Genomic DNA, 8,998 nt, shown 5'->3' with positions numbered 1-8,998 from the left:
ACCTCAGGGCACGGTGACTGCAGGCCCCTGGCCTCTCCCCCACTGACTGCCCGGGGGAGTGAAAGTCCAGGACTCGGTGCATGCCTGGGGACCTGGGCAGTGGGGGCAGAACTGGGGACCTGGACGCAGCATCTGCCCGCCTTGCTGGTGAGGGGTGCAGGCTCCCAGGCCCTGCATCCAGACACCACCCTCACCCATGCAGGAGCAGGACTCGAACCCGCCTCTCTCGTCTCCTTGTGTTGCAGAGAACGTTCAAGTCCTGATGTGGACTCTGACTGCGGCAGAAAATCCAGAGATGGCCTCTGCCACCACTGTGATGGGCTCTGGCCAGAGGAGCAGGAGGGAGGTGGGCCCACAGCTGCTGTTTCTGAGCCATTACAGGGGCAGGGGCATCCAGGGAGCACCCTGAGATGTAGCCTCTGCTTCAGCCTGACAGATATGTAGCTGCTTCTGGAGCACGCCTGGGGGACGCCCTTTCTTCCTATGGGATGCCAGCTGGACTTACTGTGCAGACAGGGCCTGAGCCAGACCAGAGGCACTGGCTTCTAGGCGTGGGACCTTCTCAGCGCGGGACCTGCAGCTGCCTTTCCCACACTCACAGAGGCTCCTCCCATTGTCCTAAGAACCCTGTGGCGGTGCCGGCAGGGGTTACCCAAATGCTGACCCATGTGAGTCCGAGAGGAGCGCAGCGCCCGCCCGAGGGGCTTTGACCTCATGCTCACGCTGTGATCATTGTCACGGTTACTCTGGGCTGCTGTGTTTGGGAGGGGAAGCCACACTGCGGAGGCCGAGGGGCGGCCGGGGCGCGCGCCTGAAGCCACACTGCGGAGGCCGAGGGGCGGCCGGGGCGCGCGCCTGGCCCTGCCCTCCAGCTGGCCTGCGTTCCACGCATGAGAGCCTTGCCTAGAAGGCCTTCGGGGTGGGGGGTCCGCTGGAGCCCCCCACCTTGCAGCCCCCCACCTTGCAGCCCCCCTCATTCTCGTGCACTGGGTCCCCTTTGCTGTTGGACTTGCAGCTTCTGCAGGCAAGAACCAGGTGATGTCCCCTCTGTTCTCCAAGAGCAGCTATGGGAGAACTTGGGGTAGAAGTGAATGAATGAGTGACAAACTGAGGATGCAGATGTCTTGGCTGCAGAGGAGCAAAGACAGACATTTCATTTGACTGCTCGGAAACCACACAAGCAGGAAGAGAATGAAATGAAATATTTAAAGTGTTGAGAAAGGGAAAAATAGACCCCAACCTGGAATTCTGTACCCTGTGAAATTATCCTTTAAAATGAAGGAGAAAAGAAAGACTTCCTCAGAAGAACAAAACTTAAGGGCAGCGGTTGCCAGTAAACCTGCCCTGTGAGAAATGCGAAAGGAAGCTCTTTAGAGAGACAGAGAATACTACTGAGATCCAAAGACAGGGAGCATACTGGAGGAGGAAAAAGCAAAGTAAGATAAAAACACTTGGTTCTGATTCTCCACTGATCTAATAGATAAGTTTGTCCAAAGTAATAACAGCAACAATGCAGCTGGTCACGTGTGCTTACATATGTTAAGTATGTATGCTGACATGTATCTATGCATGCATACCTAGGTATGCTGACATGTAAGTGAAATCTATTGCAGCCATGACACACAGGATGGGAGGAAAAAATTAAAGTGATTTTGTTATCAGAAGGTGTCACACTATCCATGAAGTGGTATTGTATTATTTGAAAATGGGCCTGGATTAGTTGTTCATGTATGTTATAAACTTTAGGGCAACCATTAAAAAAAGTGAAAAAGTATAACTGATATGCTAATGAAGGAGAGAAAATGGAATCATATAAAATACTCAAAACCACAGATGACAGAAAAAGAAGACAAAAATAGGAACAGAGAACATGGGCAACAAATAGAAAACGGTAACAGACATGGTAGATGTTAACCCAACTGTGTCCATAATTACCTTGAATGTGAATACTGAAGATGCACCAGTTAAAAGATAGACTGTCCAGGAAACAAGACCCAACTATATATTGTCTATAAGAAACCCACTTTAAATATAAGTACATGTAGATTAAAAGTAACTGAATAGAGAGATTTATATCCTGCTAACACTAAGAAAGTGGGAGTAACTATATTAATTTCAGACAGTACACTTCAGAGTGAGGAGAGGGTCAGGGATGAAGCAGAGCATTCCATAATGATAAAAGGGTCAATTCTCCAAAAAGATAACAATCCTGAAAGTGGGTGTGACTGCCAACAGAACATCAAACTACTTAAGGCAAAACGGATAGAAACACAAGGAGAAATAGATTAATCTACTATTATAGTTGGAAACTTCAGTGTTTCTCCATCAGAAATGGATAGATCCAGTAGGCAAAAAAAGAAAAAATCACTAAGGATAAAGTCAAACTCAACACCATCAACCAAATGAATATAATTGACATCTATAGACTATTTCATCCAACAGCAGAAGAGCAACCTTCTTGAGCTCACCTGAAACATTCACCAAGATAGATCACATTTGGGTTATAAATCATACCTTAACAAATGTAAAAGAATTGTGTATCAGTCCACTTTCACAATGCTGTAAAAGAACTATCTGAGACTGGGTAATTTATACAGAAAAGAGGTTTAATTGACTCACAGTTCTACAGCTGGGAAAGGCCTCAGGAAACTTACAATCATGGTGGAAGGCAAAGGGGAAGCAAGGCATGTCTTATGTGGTGACAGGAGAGAGAGAGGAGTGAAGGAGGAAGTGACACCCTTTAAACCATCGGATCTCGTGAGAACTCACTATCATGAGAACAGCATGGGGGAAACTACTCCCATGATCCAATCACCTCTCAGCAGGTCCCTCCCCTGGGTGAGAGCAGACATTGCCTGATTTCTGTTTGATATGGTTTGGCTCTGTGTCCCCACCCAAATCTCATCTCCAATTGTGGGGATTACAAATTTCAGATGAGATTTGGGTGGGGAGACAGAGGCAAACCATAGCAAATAGAAATCAGGCAATGTCTGCTCTCAGACCACAATGCAGTTAAACTAAAAACCAGTAACAGAAAGGTAACTAAAAAATCACAAAATACATAGAGACTAAACAACACATTTCTACATAACATATGAGACAAAGAAGAAATACCAAGGGAAATTTAAAAATATTTTGAGCTAAATGAAAACACAACTTATCAAAATTTGTGGGATGCAACAAAAGCAGTACTTAGAGGGAAATTTATAGCATGTATATATGTTAGAAAAGAAGAAAGATCTAAAACCAATTACCTAAGCATCCATCTTAGGAGACTAGAAAAAGAAGAGCAAATTGAATCCAAAGTAAGCAGAAGAAAAAACATAACACAAATTACAGCAGAAATCAATACAATTGAAGACAGAAAATCAATAGAGAAAAGCAATGATACCAAAAGCTAGTTATCTGAAAAGACAAAGAAAATTGATATGCCTCTAGCTAGGCTAAGAAAGTGAGAGAGAGGACACAAATGAATATCAGAATGAAAGAAGGGACAACACTGTGGATCCTGTGGACAGGAAAAGGATAATAAGGGAGAAATATGAGCAACTCTATGCCCATTTGTAACCTAGATGAAATGGACCAACTCCTTGAAAGACACAGTCTGTCACAACTCACACAAGAAGAACTAGCCAATCTAAATAGACCCATATCTATTGAAGAAATTGAATAAATAACTAACAACTTTCCTGGTCAGGCATGGTGGCTCATGCCTGTAATTCCAGCACTTTGGGAAGCCAAGGCAGGAGGATCACTTGAGGCCAGAAGTTCAAGACTAGCCTAGCCAGCATGGAGAAACAACGTCCCTACTAAAAATCCCCCCAAAATTAGCCGGATATGTTGGCACACATCTGTAATCCCAGTGACTTGGGAGGCTGAGGCAGGAGAATTGCCTGAATATGGGAGGCAGAGGCTGCAGGGAACTGAGATCATACTACTGCACTTCAGCCTGGGCAGCAGAGTGAGACTGTCTCAAAATTAATTAATTAATTAATTAATTAACAAGTTTCCAAACCAGAAAACATCAAATCTAGATGGGTTTACAGTGAATTTTGCCTAACATGTGAGGAATAAATTATGCCAATTCTCTACAACCTCTTTCAGAAGATAGAAGTTGAGAAAATATTTCCAAACTCATTCTATGAGGCCAGCATCACCCTACTACCAAAATCAGATGAAGATAAGAAAACCACAGACCAATATATCTCATGAACCAATAGATGCAAAAATCCTCAGCCAAATATAATCAAATTGAATTCCATAATATAGACAGAGAATTATACACCAAGACCACATGGGACTTATCCCAGGTGTGCAAATCTGGTTCAGCATTTGGAAATCAATAATGTAATCCATCACATCAACATGCTAGGGAAGAAAAATTGCATTATCACATCAAGAGATGCAGAAAAATCACTTGACAAAAAATCCAGTACCCATTCATGATAAAAACTCAGTGAACTAGGAATATAGGAGAATTTCTTCAACTTGCCACAGAATATCTACAATAATAATGGTGAGAAACTCAAAGCTTTCCTACCAAGATCAGGAACAAGGCAAGGATGTCCTCTGTCACCTCTTTTCAATATCATACCAGAAGTCCTAACTAATGCAATAAGACAAAAAAGGCAAACAAAAAGTATACTGATTGGAAGGGAAGAAATAAAGCCGTTCACAGATAACATGATTGTCTATGTAGAAAATCCAAAAGAATTGACCAAGAAGACAACAAAGAAAACCCTCCTGGAACTAATAAGCAATTATAGCAAGTTTGCAGGATACAAGATTAACATACAAAAGTCAGCTTCTTTTTTGTATACTAGCAATGAACAAGGAATTTGAAATTAAAAACATAATACAATGACATCAGTCTCCTCAAATGAAATACTTAGGTATAGATCCAATAAAATATGTACAAGTTTCATATAAGGAAAACTACAAAACTCTGATCAACAAAATGAAACAAGAAGAAAGAAACAGAGATCAGGAACAAGGCAAGGAGAGAGACCTCTCCCCGAGGACACTGCAAGGCTCACTGCAGCCTCTGCCTCCCAGGTTCGAACAGCCCAAGATGTGAGGATGTCCTCTTTCAGCTCTTCTCTCATATTCACGGACAGAAGATTCAACGTTGTCAAGATGTTCATTCTTCCCAATTTGATCTACAGATTCAATGTCATCCTAGTCAAACTTTCAGCAAATAATTTTGTGGATGTTGACAAACTGATTTTAAAGTTTATGTGGAGAGGCAAAAGACCCAGAATAGCCAGCACAACTCACTACAAAGAAAGGGTGATATTGGCAAAGGAATAGACAAATAAATCAATGGAACAAAATAGAGATCTCAGATATCCACGTAGATATCTATATCCACATAGATACAGTCAACTGATATTTGACGAAGGAGCAAAGGCAATACGATAGAGAAAGATGGTCTTTTCAGAAAACGGTGCTGGAACAACTGAGCACCCACATACAAATAACGAGTCTAGACTCAGACCTTACACCTTTCACAAAAATTAACTCAAAATGAGTCACAGACTTAAACATAAAACACAAAACTATACAATTCCTAGAAAACAACGTAGGAAGAAATCTAGATGAGCAATACCAAAAGTATGCCTGTGAAAGAATTGGTAAGCTGGACTTTCTTAAAATTAAAATATTTTTGCTCTGCAAAAGAACACTGTCAAGAGTATGAGAAGAGAAGACACAGACTGGGAGAAAATATTTACAAAAAAATATCAATATTTGGTAAAGGGAAAAATACAAAGAACGCCTAAAAGTCAATAATAAGAAAAGCCCAGTTTAAAAGTGGGTCAAAGACCTTCGCAGACCCCTCAGAAGATGGTAGAGACACATATGAGAAGATGCCCCTGTCAGTCATCAGGGAAATACAAGTTAAAACGAGGAGACCCCTTCATGTGCCTGTTGGAACAGCCGGCCTGCAGACACGGGTAGCATCAAGGGCTGGCAACGATGTGGCGTTACAGGAACGCTCCTCCACTGCCAGAGAGGATGCAGCTAGCATGGCCACTTGGAAGACAGTTTGGGAGCTGCTTACGAATCTCAGCATGGGCTCTGACCCTGTGACCCAGCGTGCACACACTTTGGTACCTGCCCAAAAGAGCTGAACTCCCTCGTCCACACGGAAACCTGCACACACAGGTTGACAGTGGCTTCCCTTCACTTGCCCAAACTGGGACGCCACCAAGATGCCCTTCAGTTGGTGAATGGATAAACTGGGCACTTCTGGGCAGTGGAGTATCACTCAGCGCTAAAACAGAAAAGGAACCATCAAGGCATGAAAAGACAGGGAAGCAGCTTGAATCCACAGCACTAAGGGAACAAAGCCAGTCTGAAAAGGCTACACACCACGTGAGTCCAACTAGACATTCTGGGAAAGGCAAAACTACGGAGACAGTAGAACGATGACAGGTGGCCAGGGGCTTGGTGAGAGAAGGACAAATGGGCAGAGCACAGAGGATGTTTAGCAGCGACACTGCTCCGTGGGACACCACAGGGCAGATGCCTACAATCACACATTCGTCCAAACCCATGGAGTGAGCGGCCCCAGGAGGGAGCCCTGCAGTGAGCTCCGGGATCCGGACCATCGTGATGCGTCCACGCGGGTTCATCGCCCGGCACAAACGCACATCTCAAGCCCCAGAGGTTGGTGGTGGGAGAGGCTGTGCCTGTGTGGGGGCGGGAGGCATATGGCCAGCTCTCTGGACCTTCTTCTCCATGTTTCTGTGACTGTAAAACTGCTCTGAAAAGCAGTCTTTTAAGAAAAATCAAACATCAAAAAAAAAAAAAAAAAAAAAAAAAAAGAGGCACAAGCAATGTCTAGCATCACCCAGAACCTAAGTGTCAGCTGGGATTGAAACCTGTGTCATGGGTTTGGTCTGAGGGTGACATCGACGGAAGGTCACCTGGCTCCGCTCCAGCGCCTGACCCAGCTCCAGCAACTGGCCAAGCTCCAGCTCCAGGCCCATCTCCAGCACTTGACCCAGCTCCAGCACCTGACCCAGCTCCAGCACCTGACCCGGCTCCAAGCCCAGCTCCAGCACCTGACCCAGCTCCAAGCCCAGCTCCAGCACCTGACCCAGCTCCCACGCCTGACCCAGCTCCAGCGCCTGACCCAGCTCCAGCAACTGGCCAAGCTCCAGCTCCAGGCCCGGCTCCAGCACCTGACCCAGCTCCAGCGCCTGACCCAGCTCCAGCACCTGGCCAAGCTCCAGCGCCTAGCCCAGCTCCAGCAACTGGCCCAGCTCCAGGCCCAGCTCCAGCGCTAGGCTCCGCTCCAGCGCCTCGCTCCCTGGGCTGCCTGGACCGCAGGAGGTGTGGTTTGGGATGACACCATGGCTGTGATCTCGGCCGCCACAGGCTTCCCCATCCTTCTCGGCCGAGAAGCTACTCCCATGACCACCTCTGACTCAGCTTGGACTCCGGAGTGGTTGCTGGAGTCACTTCCCACCATGCCGGGCGAGAGCTGCAGGAAGGCACAGGGTGTGGGACGCTGACAACTGGCAGCCGCCTCCCAGCCACACCCCAGCCTCCCACAGGCACCAGGGGCCTTTGAGAACCAGAGCTGCACCTTGTCCAGCGGGTTTCATGGGTCTCAGGACTGGGAATGGCGCTGGACGCGTGGACGGGTGAAGTCCATTGTTCGTGCTGCTGCAGGTGTGAGCTGCAGCCCGTGCCCACCACCAAGGGGGCAGAATGGTGGCATGAATGGAGAAGCACTCATTTGCCAAGTGATTTACATCAGACTTGTCACAGCTGAGAACGCCACCGCAAAGCACAAACGACTCTGTTCCAGAAAGAAAAGGGACAGCAGGGCACTGAGGCAGACCACGGGCACACGAGCAGCGCCTTCCACACTGTCCGGGTCCAGGGAGGGCACTGAGGCAGATCAGATTACGGCAGCCCTGGCAGCGCCTTCCGCACTGTCCGGGGAGCCTCTTAACCAGTGAGGAAAGTGACGCTTGAGGCTGAGAGGAAGAGACTGATTCCAAGTGAAAGGACGATTTTTTTTTTTTTTTTGGAGACGGAGTCTCGCTCTGTCGCCCAGGCTGGAGTGCGGTGGCCGGATCTCAGCTCACTGCAAGCTCCGCCTCCCGGGTTCATGCCATTCTCCTGCCTCAGCCTCCCGAGTAGCTGGGACTACAGGCGCCCGCCACCTCGCTCGGCTAGTTTTTTGTATTTTTTAGTAGAGACGGCGTTTCACTGTGTTAGCCAGGATGGTCTCGATCTCTTGACCTCGTGATCCGCCCGTCTCGGCCTCCCAAAGTGCTGGGATTACAGGCTTGAGCCACCGCGCCCGGCCGAAAGGATGATTTTTAAAGACTTTCCAGCTAGACAGTCTGTTTCTTCATTAATTTTCCTTAAAAGCCCCACTGGTGAGACAGGCAATGCACGCCCCCTGTCCCAGCCCCCATCATAAACCAGCACACCTGGAGGAGGGGCTCGTGGCAGACAGGCCTGGGAAGGTGTCGGGATGTGCACCATGACCCACCTCCCGGGATGACCACAGAGCTGGGGGTGTATTTTCTGCACTTTAAAATGACTGAAGCATTTCTAAGGTCAAAGTGGAAGGTTCACATAGCCCAGCCAGTGCCCAGAGCAGCCCCTGAAATGTCCTCTTCAACACATTTACAAGGAAAAGCCATCTGATTGAAAGCAAGAGACTCCGTGGTCACATCTAATTGGCCAGAAAATCACCTCATGAAGGCAGTGTGTTGTTTGAACTATGTCTGATTCCAAAAGAATTTCATTAAAGCAATTATATTTTAATAAATGTGGGAGGTTATAGATGGCATTTCATTTCATAATACAGCCTGTATGCTGCGGCAATTAGCAGCGGAAAATGAGCGGGACGGAGCCCAGCGTTGTGCCTGTGTAATGTTTTCATTACAGGAGTTACAAATAATCTATTAATCTTCCTCTAAACACCCAGCAACATGCAAGCATTCCTCACCTCAAAGTCGGTTCTAAGTAA

This window comes from Piliocolobus tephrosceles, chromosome 18, assembly GCF_002776525.5.
Source record: "Piliocolobus tephrosceles isolate RC106 chromosome 18, ASM277652v3, whole genome shotgun sequence".
Classification (NCBI taxonomy): Eukaryota; Metazoa; Chordata; class Mammalia; order Primates; family Cercopithecidae; genus Piliocolobus; species Piliocolobus tephrosceles.
This window is presented reverse-complemented; position numbering follows the sequence as displayed.